At 47.7% G+C, this 19,696-nt stretch overlaps 2 long non-coding RNA genes across 3 annotated transcripts; one reads left to right on the top strand and one right to left on the bottom strand.

The window, feature by feature from the left end:
- Positions 1-2,493: 2,493 nt before the first annotated feature.
- LOC141025621 (uncharacterized) lies at positions 2,494-6,318 on the top strand. Its single transcript, XR_012187733.1, has 2 exons — positions 2,494-3,535; positions 3,613-6,318. It is a non-coding gene; the product is annotated as an uncharacterized lncRNA (long non-coding RNA).
- On the bottom strand, positions 4,161-7,440 carry LOC109736107 (uncharacterized). Of its 2 annotated transcripts, XR_002226313.4 has the most exons (4): positions 7,095-7,440; positions 6,916-6,994; positions 5,913-6,017; positions 4,161-4,348 (listed from the first exon to the last, which is right to left on the bottom strand). It is a non-coding gene; the product is annotated as an uncharacterized lncRNA (long non-coding RNA). The 2 variants fall into 2 exon arrangements; XR_005760047.3 differs by lacking the exon at positions 5,913-6,017 and having other exon boundaries at positions 7,095-7,438.
- Positions 7,441-19,696: the final 12,256 nt, after the last annotated feature.

A 19,696-nucleotide genomic window follows, 5' to 3' on the forward strand; every position in this document is an offset into this window, starting at 1 on the left:
GCAAGTTGCTCAACTTGATGACACTCTTGGAGATAATGGCCCTTGGTTCGGTGGATCTTGTTGTACGGTCAGTCGGACTTCCCGACTTTTTCTGACGCAGCAGCCTCCCGACAATCAATGCACGCGATAGCTTCCTTACCGGGGGACTTCGGTTTTGGCTTTCTTGCCGGTACTAGGGGTGTCAGAACGCTCAACGGCCATTACTAAATTCTCTTTATGATTTTTGTTGCGTTTCTGATTCTTCCTCTTCGGGTTAGCGGCGTCGTCGTCATCCTCTAAATCAACCTCGATGCCATTCTCTTCTCCGGGGAGTCGCCTCCCTTCCTCAGTAGGGCACATTTATCCACCAAGGTGTATAACTCATTCACATTCTTGGGCAACCGGACATTCATTTTGGAACGTATCCTTCGGTTGCGCACGTCTGACTGGAACACGGCAATTACCGTTGCGGGGTGGATATCTGGAATGTTCCTGTGTACCCGGCTAAACCTCTGCATATACTTCTGCAAACTCTCCCCTTCCTTACGTGGAAGGAGTTCCAAGTCGCTGGGACGTCCTGGTTCTTGGTGGCCGCCCGTGAAGGCACCAACAAATTCATTGCATAGGTCAGCCCAGGACGAAATGGAATTCTCTGGCAGGTGCATCAGCCATGACCTCACGTTTGGCTTGAGTGCCAAAGGGAAATAGTTGGCGAACACCTTCTCATCTCTTCGGCGGCCTGAACAATTATCATGTAGATGCTCAAGAACTCTGTCGGGTTCAGCTTTCCATCATATTTCTCTAGCAATTCTGGCTTGAAAACGCGGGCAGATAGCCAGGACTTGCCGCAGCTCGCGAGTGAAGGCAGGACACCCAACCTCGAAACGTAAGTACACGCCCTCACTGGGCGCGGGTTCGTCGATGTCTGGGCCATTGCGCTTGTTGGATTGACAGCGGGTCTCCCAGCGCTGCTCTATGGTGACCCGGGCGTCTTCCCTCCGCCGATCTTCAAGGACCTACCGCTGATCTCTACGAGCCCGCGGATCGGACGAGGCCATCGATGCTTCGTCGGGCTCGCGGTCGTGTTGCTCTTGTTGCTGCCCCTGGGTTGGCTGTCGTGGAGGGGATTGCACCATTGGGGTGGCCCCCTCAACATGGTCAGCAGCCCGGGTCGTTGTTGTCGCTTGTGGGCGTCGCGATGGCCCCGCCCGCTATAATCCTTCCGCTTCAGCAAAGTTGCTCAAACTCTGGATAGTGGCTCTCCACTCATCCATTTGATCAGCCGATGGCGGGAATCTGAGCAGGAGTTGGGCCCGCGCCATGGCGTCCGAAGCACTGCTTGGCATGGATGATGAGGCAGACCGCGACGTCGCTCGACTCCTGGTAGTACCAGCAGGGCGGTGCTGCGTTCTCGCCACTGCGGACCAGTTGCCCCGGCAGTTTGGTGACGAGTAGGGTGCGCTTGATGGTTGACGACCCCGTTCGGCACCCCGTCATGGTTGCCCTGCCCTGGGCAAGGCATGTGCCCCGTAGCCGCGCCCGTAACAGGGACAACTAGGGGGTCACGGATCGCACTAGAGCGGGCGTTGTCGCTTCGGCTGCGTCCACTAGCGCGGCGGGGAGGTAGAGATTGAACGTTCTCCCCGCCCGCGTCCTATGGGTTATGGCCGTCGGGATGTTGCTGATGTTGCCCTCCCCGGCGTCTTCCGCTCCAACTTCAGCCATAGGGGGCACGACAACAGCGCAGCCTGCGCTGGTCGTGCCACATACGGCACCCGCGTCTCCCAATGCCGCCGCAGCGTCGGCGGCATCAACGGCTGCTGCGAGGGGACCTTCGAAGTGGAAGGATGAGCTGTTGTGTCGGGCTTCTTCTTGGGCGCCATGGATGGTGTAACTGGCGATGAAGAAGACGATGATGAAGATTGACGCACTATTCACAGCCTCGGATTCACGCAAGCACTTCCCTCTACCTGGCGCGCCAAAGATGTCATGGTGGAACACGATCACCTAAGGGACCACAAGGCCCTTTGTGGTTTGGCGGCGGGGGGGGGGGGGGGGGGGGGGGAGGTCACGTTGCACAAAGAGCAGAAGCCATGAGATAGCACGACAGTGGTCGACAGTGGTGATACTGGTGCTTTTTACCCAGGTTCGGGCCGCTGAGAAGCGTAAAACCCTACTCCTGCTTTTGGTGGATTGAGGGGAGGAACACGATGGGCATGCAACACTCCAGCCCCGCAAGGTTGCCTCGGGGAGAGAAGCTACGCACGTACAAGTATGTAAGGGCCCGCATCCCTCTCTCATTTTCCATGGCCCTCCTTTTATAGTTCAAGGGATAACCACAGTGGCAAAATAGTCATTATCTAGTGATTAGATAGCTAACAGTGCTATCACACCTAACTCTGGCAGTCAGGACAAAGTGCATTAAATGCACTGCTAGGTGTCATGCTGAGGACGCAGCCCAGCAAGCCTGCCGTGACACTTAAGCATCTTCTGTTTATCTGCTTGACACGCCTCTGGACGGGTGTCATACGAATGTAATATGTCTACCAAATGGCTACCACGTGCCTAGTGAAAGCAAATTAATCATCTTGAGGGCTCGACACCGCATTGATAGGTGATTTGTGTCATGGTGCGGTGGAGCAGTGGTGCCTTGGCGGGGAGTGTCCTTGGCGGACCCAGCAAGCCTGCTGGGGAGATCTTGTACTTGTCCTTGGCGTGGCCTCGACCCGTCCAGGCTCTCCTGCCCGGCAAGGGAGGCATTCCCAAGGTGATATCTTGTTGCCCTGGCTTGTCTTGGTCTTCTTGCGCTTCTCTGGCTTGGTCTTGATTTGGATGTTTTTTGATAGAAAGACTGTAAGGGGAACCCTATAGTATAATTGGTGCAACAAACTCAAATTGCAAGTATCATGCCTTGAACCTGGGTGGGTGGGAAGGCATCAACCCCTTCCCGCCACTAGGCTATGCCTTAGTCTGCTTGATTTGGATGTTTGGTGTAGCTGTTGGATATCACCATGCATGTGTACCATCCGGGCAACATACATGAATGTTTGTTGCACCGACATGTGTAAACAGCGATAAGTTGTGAGAGCGTGTGTGAAGAAATACACCCCTGCAAGGTTGATGATCTATTCGGATAGCCACATCCTTGGATATGGACTACTTGAAAAGCTTACATTGTCTTATACTTCGTATTTACTAATTGGATGCACCATAAGAGGCTCCACGTTAATCCTTGGCGTTAGAAAATTTCATCTGTTTGATCAACCAATAATTAATCAGGAGCCCTTGGATGATGCCGCCTTTTCCACCGGCATGACTCTCCTTTCATAAAGAAAAAGAAAAACAAGGTAAACACACACCCAATCGCCGCCCCTCCTTTCGTACCTAGACCAAACAAAAGGTAAAAACACATCTAATCGTCGCCTACTACCTTCAATTGAGTCTCCGGCGCAAGGTGGGGAGAAGTCGCACGCCTCGACTTTCATGCTCATGCTGGCCGGATTCGCGTGCGGCAGTAGCAGTATTTTTTGAGATCTGCAACCATTAGATCGGTCATGTACTTGGATCTCTCTGCAGTCTTGCTAATCTCCTTTTCTTTCTGCAGTCTTGCTAATATCCTTTTTTTTTAATTAGATATCCAGTAGGTGCTCGGCTAACTAATTGGATGCATCACCGGCTGCTTCTACCTATTTTACAAACCTTATACGTTCAAATTGCATGGAGTGGCGGAACCAACTTGAACTTTCAGTAGCACGAGCACCCTCGGACAAGAATGTGTTGCCATCTCTGATTCCCCATGGACTCCCTTGCAGCCACATGTTTTCAGGGCCACGCTATTTGAGGTATATTGAATCTGGTAAGCATCCAACATGTAAAGTAGTCCTGATTTTCTATTTGGCACTTTGCGTGACAAGGTTCTAATTTTGGTTTGAGCCTGCAACAGACTACGTATTCCTAAGATGTGAGATGTGACTGATTTTTTGTTTTAACAATCATTAATGACAGTATTCTCATTTAAACCGGTACTGCTAACTTCAAATTTCTTATTTAGCGGGTGCTAATTTCTTATTCCAGGAGCACATGTTTGAATGTTTAGTTTGTTAGATTTTCAAAGGAGCCAAGTACACACTAATACATGACTAATTTGTGGAATTTTGATGTTACCCATGCTCATGCTGTAGTTGTTGAGAAACTAATCTTATCATATAACATCATCTTAGCATACAACCTGCATGTTGCCTATTTTGTTCACCATGAAAGGTAAATCAAAATTCTACACTGAACCTTTTGCAACCTCCATGATGAAAGAAAACCAGCCAAGAGGCATCGGACCAGCCATGCTCAGTTAGGTTTAGACTTGGTTCAGCATCTGCATCATTAAAGCGACAAGATTAGAGATTTGCAATACTAGGTAAACTAATTCAATGTTATTACCATATATTCATCATTGCTTCATTCTTTAAAATGAGCTACGCACATTCAATTATTTCCCTGCCAGAGTGTGATAGGGATGTATTTTAGAAAATAATACATAATGCTCGACTTTTTCCACTATCTATGTGATACTATTAGACTTATCAAAAGATAGAATCCTTTAAATCCTCCACCATAAGAAGGAAAAACAGTATAAGTTCCTCTTTATCTCAGACATCTGGGATCTACATTAATTGGTTTAGTTCTGAGGTTGACCTAACTTTCCAGGCTCATAATAATGTGGTGTCTCATGTTCTAAATCTTCTTTAGGTATACCATGGTATAATGCCTTGCTCGAGCATTCACAAAATTATGTTAGTACAATGGATTACTGATAGTGAAGTACTTCCTTCAGTGTACAGGCTTATCTTGGATTAATTTGAAAAAATAAGCCATTATAATTATCATCTTCTTATATGTACATCTGGCATTGTTGGTGAAGCTACCGAGTTGAGGAACTCTGGCAGACTTCTTGCAGGTATGCAAGGAGCAAGAACAGGGTAGCTTTTTGTTTCTCAGGATTTTTATGTTATCTTGCAATTTGTGACTTGGTGTCTAATGAGCAAGCGCATCCTAGGTTTTCATTTGGGGATTTTGATTATGTGTGTTATTTGATTTCAGACATGTCCAGGTATAGAGTATTACTAGGATGGGTAGGATATGTAGGTGATATGCAATCCAAATAGTGGATACAATTCACCATATATGTGGATGTACGGCCGCACAGAAAAATTGAGCACCTCTTCTAATTTTCTTGGAAAGTAGATAAGTCATTTTGGAGCATTACATGGTTTGCCAGTCTACTTCGCTATGTTTCTTAGAAGGAAAAACTAGGTGTTTGTTTACATGGATCTGTTCTTTCTGTTTTATGATCACACTCCAATACAATATGTGCATATTAGAAACCAAAATTATACTCTGTTGTCATTCATTTTTCTTCATAGTGTTACTTGCAGATATGGAGTCTATACGCATTCAAGAGGTAAGAAGGTTGTACATTAGCAGTATTTAATTGAAGCAACATGGGAGATAAAAAATGATGCTCATGTTTATCTCTTGGTAAAGACTAGCAACAAAGTTTTTCACCTCCTTTACACCATTTGATTTTGTAGGAGGCCTCTCCAACGCCAACTTAGCAGGAAAACTAGCTCTGTATCTTTTAATTTTCAGCTTCCAATACTTTTGAATCAAATATATATATATATATATATATATATATATATATATATATATATATGTATATATTTTTTCTATGATAATACCCTGTCCTAATCATTCATGTTCGTTCATAAATTTAATGTTGAGTTCTTCCATTTATTTTATGTCTCAATGTAAAATGGCCCCAACCAATGTTGTGCAGAATCGAGAGCAGGCGGTATACGTAATGTTTATTCAGTTACTTAATGGTCTCTAAGGCTTTTGGAATCGTGCTGGTGTGGGAGAATAGATCAATAGTTTACCTTTCTCTATTTCAGAGAGGCTTAGTTATGTCAGCCAGTTTCCTATCCATGCACCTCTCTTCAGAAGAAGTTTCCTGTCCGTGTGGGTTAGTATTTGACGAGTTACTAGGAGCATTCAAAAACAAGAGTCAAGGTCAGCCGCTAAAACATGTGGGGCTAGATTCACCAAAGCAGGAGTTCACACATGGCCAACGCTATGTAGCGGTATCAAGAGTAACAAGTAGGGATGGCCTTAGAAGTTCTAATTTCATATGAAGAATCTAAGGAAAATAAATCAGCAAAAAAACCGTGTACAAGGAGATCCGTTAGTGCAAGAGACCTTAGAATATTTCTATTTTACTCTATGTAATGTTCTTAAGGAGGAATTTCCTACGGTTTTCCAATGAATAAGATATCTCTGCGGACACACATGGCTATGTTTGCAAATTTGATCTTGCACTAAAACAATCTATAGTCTATGCATTGCATAATCAGCATTAAAAAAAAATTAAGAACTAGATGAATCATGAACGTGTACCTTCAGTTTACTAAGTATTTGCAAATTACATCACACGACTCATGATCTAATCTGTCTCATAGCTATGACCTGACCACAATATATCTGTACGTACATCTGTCAATACCAAATCACAGATCCGTCAACATCTCTTCCTTGGGCACGGTCGAGCACGAAGTGGCAAGATTTTTGTTTTTCTATCTGAATATACTTGGATGATTTCATCAATGATGATTCAGTTGGTACAGCCGACCAATCAAAGGCTAGATTTGATTATTATTTTGCTAATATGCTAAGATCAATTCTGTCAACGGCAACCAATGTGGTGTGATTACTCATGGAGCGGTTGGATCTTCTTCATATTCCCACTTTATATGGCTAAATGGTGATGAATGCGGTATGTTCTACAGGTATGATAGCGACCACATATTACAGGTTTGATCCTACCAATTCAGACAATTTAGCTCGGGCAACAACATGCATAATAAGCTGACGCATGTGACCTACCGATTCTGCTCAGGCAATCTCCTTGACGACTCCTCCACCACCCATCTCTACACGACACCTAAATCACCTCACCGCACATCTGCATACAGACCCAAAAGGGAAATAAGGCATCCCCTCAAAGCAAGTTCCCAATTCTTAAGATAATACATAGTACAGAAAATCAAATGATTTAACCACACCTGATGTATCCCATAGTGGTTGCTTCTCTCTCACTTCCAGGTTGTTTAGAATGGTCAGATTTAGTACTGACAAATTGAAGGACTAGAAGGTATACAATCAAAAGGGGGAACAGAATGTATGGCCAGTGGCTGGATCGGGGATTTCATTTTTGCGGATCAGCGAGTGAAGAGAGGGAGACGCGACGGCGCAGCGCGTGGGATTGGAACTAGCGGCGACTCAGCGTCGAATCCTGGCGGATTCTTGGATCAATATTCGCCATGGATGAGAGGATGCCCAGTTTTGCTAGACGAGGGAAGAAACGGCAGGAGGAAGTAGGAGCATCTCTAGCAGACCCGTAGATGGTCAAACCCTTATAATTTTGGGTTTTATAGTTTTGGTCGAAAAAGTGTCCAGAACAGAAACCGTAAAAATGCTTCAACCTGTAAAATTTTAAGGTCCATTGAAAATGCATACCCGAAACCTTTATATTTGGATGTTGGAAGGCCGAACCTAGAGGGCCCCGTATACCGGTAAAACCTCGTCGGAGCAAACACGCCGCCGCGGAATTTACCGGAATCCGCCATAAACTCTCTGGAATTCACATCGCACACCGAAAAAGGCCGCTAGATGCCGCAATCGATCGCCGCCGATTCGAATTGGACGAGCTCGACATCGCTGTGGCCTCCCATGACCTCAGCATGGCCGCCGGAATCCTCTTGGCATGGCAGGCAAAGTGGCACGACTCGGCTGGCAATAGAGCAAGGCGCAGACGGCGGAGGCGACGGGGCGTGGTCGGCGAGGCTGGGCGCGGCCTGCGGGCGACGGGGCGCGGCCGACGGGGCCGGCTTGGCCTGCTGGGGGAGGGGCCGGCTGTGGACGGACTGGAGGAAAGAGCTCTTTATCTCAGTTTTACAGTTTGTTTAAAGTATTTGTTCGGTCGTAGCTAAAATAAACCCTTAAAATGCATTTTTTTCTGACCCGTATCCCAGTTTTATAGTTTGCGATTTTAAGGGATCTTTAGAGATGCTCTAAGTATAACACGCAACCTTTCATGTTATTTCTTTCCTTACTAGATACATGGGTCCCAATATAGCAGGCTACAGTATGCTACAGTATTTCTTATCTTTCTACATGTCACATGTGAGCCTAGAGTATGGATAGCATAAGCATGTGTTTATACACACGTTTTTTTTCGGGAGGTGTATATATACACGTAGCACACATATACCTGATGAAGAGTGCACAACTAAGAAGAAAAACACGAATAGAAATAATTATGTTTGATTAAACATCAAAAAATGCACACGCGCTAACATATTATCTTTTCAAAAATGGAGTTACAGAGCACTAATTTTGTCGATTTCATTTATTCTAAATAAATGTCATGTTAAATATGCAAGAAAAATAAATATGTTATTTGTGATTATTTATTAATAATAATAACTTATTCCTTATGACGTTTATTGTACATATAATTTTTTTTGTTTATAAATATTAAAATGTGCTAGCCCGTTCAGGTGCACAGCCAATACGTCTATATATGTTATGTCAGCCGTAGCCCTATAAGAAATGAGGAAAAAACCTCCAAAGGAAATTCAAATACAGAAAATACCATATGAAACTTTCTGTGAGTATCATGAGTCTTCAATAAAAAATCGAATGTTAATCTTAAAAGACAATATCAACAAATTTCTCGAGTAAAAGAGAACAAAAAATGTATAAACAATATATCCCACATAGTTAATTAGAAGAACTATGCAATAATATGGTTTAAAGGGCCTCTATAACAATAATATATGTTCCTGGTCGCATCTAATTTTAAACAAGCTCAAATTTCAACATGCTTTCATCATAATCAGGACACCATATGCTACAACAAAGTATTCCCTTTGTTGGAATTTACAGGATCATATAAGATATTGTTAATACATCATGCGCAGACCGGCCTTAATTTGTTAAAATGTACTTATAATTATGTAATATAAGCATTGTGATTGACGATAGATATATTGTATTACTGTGAGCAGCACCATGTGCATTCTGCCTTTTCTTGCATCTTGTTCATAGATGCATACAAGAGCGTTGATAAAGCCTTAATAAAGTTGCATGTTTATAATGCACATCCAAAACAATCTAATGAGAAATTACTCCAAGGGATATGCCTCCTTTCGTCTCTATGTCTAACGAATGTATATTTTTGCATCTCATTTTAATAGCAATATACAAACATCTTATTATTGTCTCACATTTCTAATTTCTACAAACTCTGCATACAATCAATACTAAATGTGCTAGCCCGTGCAGTCGCGGGTTGACGACTAGTTCATAGATAACTGGAAGTGGGTGATGTGGTCACCTATTACAGGTAGAGTCAAGGACCCATCATTCGGGACCCATATGGGGTCCATCATCAGCATAGGCAGCTCCCTAGACCATACCAACATCTGGATACTTACATCAGGATGTTCACTCGGACGGCTCGACGGCACTCGGACGACCACACGTCACTCGGCTGATGAACCACCACTCAGACATAGAAGGCAGGAGGGCATCGTGGGAGCTGCAAAGGTCGAGTAATCCTAAGTCATCCACTAAACAGAGCCATTGCTACCGTTACCTGTAACTACTATAGTAGAGGCTCATTATACTAGTAACTGACCCATTCAGTGTCATTAATTGCCTCGGCGACATGGGAGACATGGGGCTGCAGCGCACTCTATATGAGCCACATCCCCCCTCCATATCCAGGCACGAGCATCCTTTGTAACCATACCCATCAAATCAAAGTAAGCCTCAGGGCACTAGACATAGGGCTTTTACCTCCGTCGAGAGGGGTCTGAACTCGTTAAACACCGAATGTTACACCTACAACGCAGCTACACTCTGCCCCTTATTCATACCCCTGGTACTCATTGTCAGGATAATAACCCCGATAGTTGGCACCCACCATGGGGCTAGGCGTCTAGAAAATTTTCACGGCGTAGGTGGAATCCTTCACCATCATGTCAATCGGCGGCGAAATCCGTTCTGGGACACTCTCGTTCATTGTCGGTGACTCAGCATGGCTTCGCGAGGCCCCACTGGATGTGGAGGCGTTGCCCGTCCGCGGCGCGACGCATTTACGTGCATCGTCATGCGGAGTCCTTCTTCAACAGCCCTCGGCCCCATACCGAATGGCTGCCCACTCAACCATCATGCACCACCGCAAGCGTTCCAGGCGCTCCTGGCTTGCAGTGCTAGATCAAGCACGTCGTGGCCATCCAGGCCACGGCAGAGCACGTGGCGGCTCTCGAGTTCGACGAGCCCGCCCTCGACCTTTCTGAGGAGTCACTCGGCAATTCCTCTGAGGAGTCCGAGTGCAAAAGCACCGAGTCCATTGCTGAGGTTCTCATGGCAGATAACTCTGAGCACCGCAGGCCTCTAGGATACACGGACACCCGGAATGGCCGCGCGGGTGCATCACACGGTGACACGGGCGGCGGAGCCGAGGTCCACGAGCCGTATGTGCCTCAAGCTCTCACCCGAGAGCAGAGGGACGAGCCCCGAAGCAGGAACGATCAGCTCCTGAACACCCCCATCACCGGAACGACCCCTGAGGCATTGGCCATGGAATCAACTCGCCTGGCCACCCTAGCCGAGCGCGGTCGCCTTGAATGGCTTCAGAGGGAGCTGGACGAATGTGAACGTCGTCAACCCAGTTCCAGTCGGTACAAGCGTCGGCTCTACTCGAGTGACCAGCCTCGTAAGTATCAAGTCCTCGGTGCTCCATTGCAAAATCTGGCAGCTGCCACTCGGATCGCGGATTCCATCCAGCCCTCTGGCTCTTCGGTCGGGGAAGGGATTCGGCAGATCCAGACGCTTCTACAAATGGCGTTGTCGTAGAATGCGGCAGTGTCCTAGTCTAGAGATCGGATCCACAGCGCATCAGTGCGCGCAGAGACCGTTCAGTCGGCTCATAGCCCACTTGGCTCTGGCAGGCATCCGGCCACTTCCTCCTCATGAGATCATCATGAAGATCCGATCCGCAATCGACTTGCATCGCCCCGGCGTCACAACGACTACAATCGTGCCCTGATGCCTCCACCACGAGATGGCGCGTACGGGTGCCATCCCTACGATGACAGGCGGACAGACGATGGTGACCGCAGGACAAGTCCTACTCATCACATGAGAGATACTCGAGACCCATTGTTCAATGCGAGATCCGTTCTCTCTCAGAACCTGGTCGATAAAGGTCGGGCCCTGCAAGAAGACCAAGATCACGACGTACCGAGTGGTTCCATACCATCAGGTCCCGCGTGCTTCGGCCATTACATACGGGCAGCTGAGATTCCCAACAACTTCAGGTTGGCCACAGGGATCAGCAAGTTCACTGGTGAGTCCAAGCCTGAGATATGGCTGGAAGATTATTGAGTGGCAGTCCAGATCGGCGGCGACAACGACAACGTAGCCATGAAGCATTTGCTACTAATGCTTGAGGGCTCCGCTCGGGCCTGGCTAACGCAGCTCCCGTCAGGTAGCATATTCTGTTGGGATGACTTGGCAAGAGTATCCATCAAAACTTTTGAAGGCACTTACAAGCGACCAGGTGGCCTAGCCAAGCTGCAACACTGTGAGCAAAATGAGACTCTTCGTGAGTTCATTCAGCAGTGGACCACCTTGCACAATACAGTGGAGAGCGTCACCGAGCACCAGGCAATCTGTGCCTTCAGGGCCGGAGTTAGATACCGGGAGCTGAACATGAAGTTCGGCCGAACTGAGACCCTGACTCTCAGTTAGGATATGGAGATAGCCAATCGGTATGCCAACGGTGAAGAGGAAGATCGACTGAGGAGTGGCAAAAGCTGAGGAAGTGATGCACATTAGTCAGACAATAACAAGGGCAAGAAGCACAAGCGGAACGCTGAAGCTGGAGGGAGCGCTGAGGCGGAGGCCCTGGCCAGCCAAAGCAAAAGCAAGGGCTCCCAAAAGCAGAAGAAGGACTGGAAGGGAAAACGTGCCGCCGAGAAGAGTGACATCCTCGACCAACCTTGCCAAATCCACACGAAGAAAGATGACGACGGTAATTTGATTTTGCCCAAACATACCACTCGGGAGTGCCGACTCCTGAAGCAAGAAATGCGGCAAGATTCCTCTGGGGACAAGGATGGAGATGATGATGACGAAGGCAAGGTTACTTCCAGGTACCCCAACGTCGAGAACATCCTGATGATCTTCGTTGACGTCGAGAGCAAGAGTTGCCTCAAAGTCATTAACCGAGAGGTCAACATGGCGGTCCCGACGGTCACCAAGTACCTCGACTGGGCCAAGATGCCAGCGATCTTCGATCATTCGTATCACCTGGCCCACATACCGACCCCCGGGAGGCAGGACTTGGTTGTTGACCTGGTCGTTGGTGGAGTCTGATTGCGCAAAGTCCTAATGGACGGTGGTAGCGGGCTTAACATCATTTACGCCGACACGCTGGAGGCAATGGGCATTCCGATGACCCGACTCGGCAAGAGCAACATGCAGTTCCATGGGGAAATACCTGGGAAGAAGGCCAAATCACTCGGGCATATCGCCCTCGATGTCGTATTCAGCGAAGAGAAGAATTTCCGAAAGAAGCGGTTGACTTTCGAAGTAGTAGACTTCCGAAGCGCTTACCACACCATCTTGGATTGGCCTACCTACGCTCATTTCATGGCCCGTCCATGTTATGTGTATCTTAAGCTTAAGATGCCAGGGCCGAAAGGCGTGATCACTATCACGGGCAATTGGAAGTTGGCCGAACAGTGCCCCTAGAAGGGCTCTCAGATTGCTGATGAACAGATGGCGATGGCCAAGTTGGGTGAGTACAAGAAGGCGGTAGATTCAAGCGAGCTCCTAAAGCCCAAGAAGCCGACTATGGAATCCGCTTTCCAGTCGGCAGGGGAGACGAACCCAGTGCACATCCATCCCGAGGATCCAAGTGCTGCCCCGACAAACATCTCCACCACACTTGACAGCATGTAGGAAGGTGACCTCGTCTAGTTCCTCCGTGAGAACTGGGACATCTTCGCATGGAAGCCTTGTGAAATGCGGGGTGTTCCCAGGGAGCTAGATGAGCAGAGACTCCGTGTCGACTGGACGATAAAGCCCGTCAAAGAGCACCTTTCGACGATCTTCCACCGAGAAGCGCAAGACGATTGGCGAGGAGATAGCATGGTTGTTGTCCGCCGAGTTCATCCGAGAGGTGTACCACTCCGAGTGGCTCGCCAACGTCATCATGGTGCCAAAGAAGAATAACTCTTACCGGGTTTGTATCAATTTTAAGCACATCAATCGGGCCTGCCCGAAGGATCATTTCCCTCTTCCTCGCATAGATCAGATAGTAGATTCTACGGCCGGGTGTGAGAGGTTCTCGTTTTCGATGCGTACCCTAGGTACCACCAGATCCGAATGTATGGTCCTGATGAAATAAAAATAGCGTTCATCACCCCCATTCGGGTGTTTTTACTATATCACTATGCCATTCGGGTTGACAAATGTTGGGGCCACATTTCAGCTTATGATCCAGAAGTGCTTGCGGAAACAGATCAGTCGGAACATGGAGGCCTACATGGATGACATCGTGGTCAAGTCCAGGAAAGGTTCCGACCTCCTGACTGACCTGGCCGAGACCTACGCGAATTGATACGTCTCCAAAGTATCTATAATTTTTTATTGTTCCATGCTATTATATTATCTATTTTGGATGTTTTATATGCATTAATATGCTATTTTATATTATTTTTGGGACTAACTTATTAACCTAGAGCCCAGTGCCAGTTTCTGTTTTCTCCTTGTTTTTGAGCTTCGCAGAAAAGGAATACCAAATGGAATAAAACCTTCGCGATGATTTTTCTTGGACCAGAAGACACCCCGGGGACTTGGAGATCAAGTCAGAAGAGCCGCGAGGCAGTGGCAAGGGGGGAGGGCGCGCCTCTGACCTAACCCTTGGCCCTATATATTCACATATATTCCCAAACGACTAGAAGCATCCACGAAAACACATATCCACCACCGCAACCTTCTGTTCCCGTGAGATCCCATCTTGGGGCCTTTTTTGGCATCCTGCTGGAGGGGGATTCGATCACGGAAGGGCTTCTACATCAACTCTATGCCCTTCCAATGAAGCGTGAGTAGTTTACCACAGACCTATGGGTCCATAGCTAGTTGCTAGATGGCTTCTTCTCTGTCTTTGATTCACAATACCATGTTCTCCTCGATGTTCTTGGAGATCTATCCGATGTAATCTTCTTTTGCGGTGTGTGTGTCGAGATCCATTGAATTGTGGATTTATGATCAGCTTATCTATGAATATTATTTCAATCTTCTCTAAATTCTTTTATGCATGATTTGATATCTTTGTAATTCTCTTCGAACTATCGGTTTGGTTTGGCCAACTAGATTGGTTTTTCTTGCAATGGGAGAAGTGCTTAGATTTGGGTTCAATCTTGTGGTGTCGTCACCCAATGACAGTAGAGGTAGCGAGGCACGTATTGTATTGTTGCCATCGAGGATAAAAAGATGGGGTTTACATCAGATTGCTTGAGTTTATTCATCTACATCATGTCATATTACTTAAAGCGTTACTCTGTTCTTCATGAACTTATTTCTCTAGATGCTGGTAGGAGTCGGTCGATGTGTGGAGTAATAGTAGTAGATGCAGGTAGGAGTCGGTCTACTTGACACGGACCTGATGCCTATATTTCATAATCATTGCCTTAGATATCGTCATAACTTTGCGCTTTTCTATCAATTGCTCGACAGTAATTTGTTCACCCACCGTATTATTTGCTATCTTGAGAGAAGCCTCTAGTGAAACCTATGGCCCCCGGGTCTATTTTCCATCATATAAGTTTCCGATCTACTATTTTGCAATCTTTTACTTTCCGATCTATAAACCAAAAACCCCAAAAATATTTACTTTATCTTTTGTTTAGTTTTATCTATCTCTATCATATCTCACTTTTGCAAGGTACCGTGAAGGGATTGACAACCCCTTTATCACGTTGGGTGAAAGTGTTTGATTGTTTGTGCAGGTGTTGGTGATTTGTGCGTTGTCTCCTACTAGATTGATACCTTGGTTCTCTAAATGGGGGAAATACTTGTCTCTACTTTGCTGCATCACCCTTTCCTCTTCCAGGAAAAAACCAATGCAAGCTCAAGAAGTAGCAGGAAGAATTTCTGGCGCCGTTGCCGGGGAGATCTTTGCCAAGTCAAGACATACCAAGTACCCATCATAAACTCTCATCTTTTGCATTACATTATTTTCCATTTGCCTCTCGTTTTCCACTCCCCCACTTCTAAAACGATTTTCGAAAAGATTTGCCTTTTTCGTCGCCCCTCTTCTGTTCATCTTCTTTGCTGCTTTTTGTTTGCCCGTGTGTTGGTGTGCTTGCTTGCGTTTATGTCTTAACCAAAGAACGTTGATCCTCACTTTAGGAGGTTGGAAGAAATTAAAAATAATGTTAGGACCTTCATGTCTTTACAATTTGAGCATAATAGTTTCTTTAGAAACGAGCTTAAGGAGCAGAAAAGTTTTATGGAGTACATGAATAATGAGCTTGATGATATGTCGAAGGAATTTTATGGTTTGAAATCACAGTTTGCTCATCTTGAAAATTTAGTAGGCCAAATTTCTGATAAACAAGCTACCTTAGTAAATAAGATGGCCGCTAAACCGGAGTCTTTAAATAATGATGAACATTTCAAAGTAATTGATGTGACTCTTATTGAATCATTGTTTTCCAATATAAATCTTGATAAAGATGGGACTGGAGATGAGAGTCAACTTTAGTTAAAAGGCGTCCCAATGATTCAGAGTTTTTAGATCTTGATGCGAAAATTGATTAATGTGGGATAGGAGAGGTCAAAACTTTAAGTAGTGATGAACCCACTCGTTTTTATTTCAAAGAATTTAATTATGTTCTTTGATAGATTGTATTTCTTTGTTGCAATCCATGTTGAATTCTCCTCGTGCTTATAATCAAAACAAGGATTTTACTAAACATATCGTTGACGCTATGATGCAATCTTTTGAAGAAAAGCTTGAATTGAAAGTTTCTATCCCTAGAAAACTTTACGATGAGTGGGAAACTACTATTAAGATTAAGACTAAATACTATGAGTGCCATGCTTTGTGTGATTTGGGTGCTAGTGTTTCCATGATTCCATAAACTATATGTGATGTGTTAGGTTTCCATGAATTTGATGATTGTTCTTTAAATTTGCGTCTTGCGGATTCCACTATTAAGAAACCTATGGGAAGAATTAATGATGTTCTTATTGTTGCAAATAGTAATTATGTGCCCGTAGATTTCATTGTTCTTAATATAGATTGCAATCCTACATGTCCTATTATTCTTGGTAGACCTTTCCTTAGAACGATTGGTGCAATTATTGGTATGAAAGAAGGAAACATTAGATTTTAATTTCTGTTAAGGAAGGGCATGGAACACTTTCCTAGAAATAAAATTAAATTGCCTTGTGAATCTGTCGGGGTTTTGGTGCGACATATGCCAACGGGTGGCTTATCATGGTGGGGGATAGTAAGACGTCGCCGGTGCTAGGAAGCGGGATGAGGCGTAGACACGTATGCCGGCGAACTTTACCCAGGTTCAGGGCTCTTCTAGGAGATAATACCCCTAGTCCTGCTCTGCGGGGTCTCCGCATGATCACTATCTCAACAAGTAGCTACAAGTTGCTCCTTGAGCTATTTGCTAGAGGAGGAAGAAGGGCAAGGCTAGCTCTCTCCCCTATCTGTGTATGTGGTTGTGTAGTCTAAGGATCTGAACCCTTTGCATGGTTGCCCTGGGGGTTTTATATAGGCCTACCCCCTAGGGGTACAATGGTAAACGGCCGGGTGTAGGCCCGGGCCGTCAATGCCTCTTGTGGCCGGCTTCTTCGCTGGCTGCTGGGGCCCGCCGACTAGTGGGCCCCACCGGCTGTCTGGTGCTCGGCCGACAGGCCGCACCCGCCGCTTGCGGGTCTGGTCAACGGCTCATCGCTGTAGCCGTGCTTCTAATGACTCCTGCTTTGTCGGGGAAGGCGTGGCTACAGTCCCGCCGCCCGGCGGGCGTTCACTGTAGCCATTCCCCATCTCTTCTGGTTAATGGCGCACAAACCCCTAGGCAGGGGGAGGGCCGCCTTCTGGGGGCCGGCTTACCCTCATGCCGACTGGTCTGTGCTTGCCGCCTTCTGGCCTCTCTCTGACAGGTAAGGCCCATCGCCTATGGGCCGTACCGACAGCCCGTCGTGGGAGCATGGTCCCTAGTGGCATAGGTGATGTCATGGGCGGAGGGGCCACAGTGCCACGCCGCTCAGGAGATCTCCGGCTGGTATGGCGCACTGTGACCACGACCCGCCCTGGATTCGAGGGTGGCAGGCTTCGCTGTAGCAACGCCCCATCCCGTCATGCCCAAGAGGGCACAGACTTTGAGGGCGCTTGGAGCCGCCTGCTAGGAGCCGGCCTCTCTAGAGGCCACCTGCTAGGAGGTGGCCCGCTTCATGGCCGTCTTCTGGGGTCAGCTGCCTTCCGGCAGCTGGCCGCTTGGACCAGCCGGCCTCAAGAAGGCGGCGGTCGTGCATGGAGTGAGGGGCGCAGTTGGCCCCGATGTCTTGAAATGCCGTGGGGGGCAGATGAGGCTACCCATGGCCCATAACTCCGACAGTAGTCCCCGAAGCTGGTGGGTCGCTGCGGCTGATGAGGCAGGGTGCCCCAGCAGCTTCCAACTCTGCATAGTCTTGTTGACTTGTCTTGTCCATCTTCTGGTATGCCGACTGCTAGGAGTCGGACGCGGCAGACGGCCGCCTGATGAATTTTGAACTGCCAAGGCGGGAACCAGGTGGCGCGCTAGCTAGGCATCTAGGCTGGCCGCCCGCCGCTCGCACGCCACGCGGCATCAGCCAGCCAGGCCGGTCTGCCAGCCCATGAGCATGACGGGACATGCTGCAGGCCGGGCCCGGCACTACCGGGCCTCGGCGAGCGCGCGGATCTGCTGCGGCCGAGGCGGGGAGGTTGGGATCCCACGCGCCTTTACCACGCGGTAAATGCGGGGTCGTGGGGACGTGGGCGCAGTTAATCCCACGAACCCACGCCCCACTGAGGGAGTCCTGGATTAGGGGGTCCTTGGACAGCCAGACTATATACTTTAGCCGGACTGTTGGACTAATAAGATACAAGATTGAAGACTTCGTCCCGTGTTCGGATGGGACTTTCCTTGGCGTGGAAGGCAAGCTTGGCAATACGGATATGTAGATCTCCTCCCTAGTAACCAACTCTGTGTAACCCTAGCCCCCTCCGGTGTCTATATAAACCGGAGGGTTTAGTCCGTAGGACAACAACAATCATACCATAAGCTAGCTTCTAGGGTTTAGCCTCTACGATCTCGTGGTAGATCAACTCTTGTAATACTCATATCATCAAGATCAATCAAGCAGGAAGTAGGGTATCACCTCCATCGAGAGGGCCCGAACCTGGGTAAACATCGTGTCCCCCGCCTCCTGTTACCATCCGCCTTAGACGCACAGTTCGGGACCCCCTACCCGAGATCCGCCGGTTTTGACACCGACATTGGTGCTTTCATTGAGAGTTCCACTGTGCCTTCACCGTAAGGCTTGATGGCTCCTTCGATCATCGCCAACGATTCGATCCAGGGTGAGGTTTTCCTCCCCGGATAGATCTTCGTATTCGGTGGCTTCGCACTGCGGGCCAACTCGCTTGGCCATCTGGAGCAGATCGAGAGCTACACCCCTGGCCATCAGGTCAGGTTTGGAAACTTGAACTATACTATCGACATCCGCGGAGACTTGATCTTCGAGGGATTCGAGCCCATGTCAGGTGCGCCGCACAATCACGACGAGCATGACTTAACTCTGCCGTCGGACAGTGTTCGGGAGATCACACCTGCAACTACTCCGGCCCTCAATCCGGAACAAATTGCGCCATCTGAGGGCGGGTGGATAGACCCCGCCACGGAGGCTGCACTCTCAGTGGCGATAAAGCCGAATACTAACTTCACCTCCTACAAGAGCCGTGTTGCCGAACCATTGGATTCGTCCCCGGCCACGGGCTCCGAGCCACTTGCATCCGTGCCTATCGAATCCGATTGGGCATCGATCATGGAGTTTACCTCCGCGGATATCTTTCAGCACTCGCCTTTTGGCGACGTGCTAAACTCATTGAGGTCTCTCTCCCTGTCAGGAGATCCTTGGCCAAACTATGTCCGGCTAGATTGGGATGCGGACGACGAAGAAATTCTCTCCCAACCCACCACCCACTTAGTAGCCACTGTCGACGACTTAACCGACATGCTCGACTTCGGCTCCGAAGACATCGACGGTATGGACGATGATGCAGGAGACGAACAAGAACCACCGCCCACAGAGCGCTGGACTGCCACCTCATCATATGACATATACATGGTGGACACCCCCAAAGAAAGCGATGGCGATAAGACAGCGGAGGATAATCCCTCCGAGAAGCAATCCAAGCACCGACGTCAGCGGCGCCGCTCTAAGTCCCGCCATAGCAAAAGCAGTGATACCGGCACAAGAGACAATAACGCTCCGGATAGTGCCGAAGACGATGACAATCCCCTCCAGCTAGACCTAGAGC

Source organism: Aegilops tauschii, chromosome 6 (genome assembly GCF_002575655.3).
Source record: "Aegilops tauschii subsp. strangulata cultivar AL8/78 chromosome 6, Aet v6.0, whole genome shotgun sequence".
NCBI lineage: Eukaryota > Viridiplantae > Streptophyta > Magnoliopsida > Poales > Poaceae > Aegilops > Aegilops tauschii.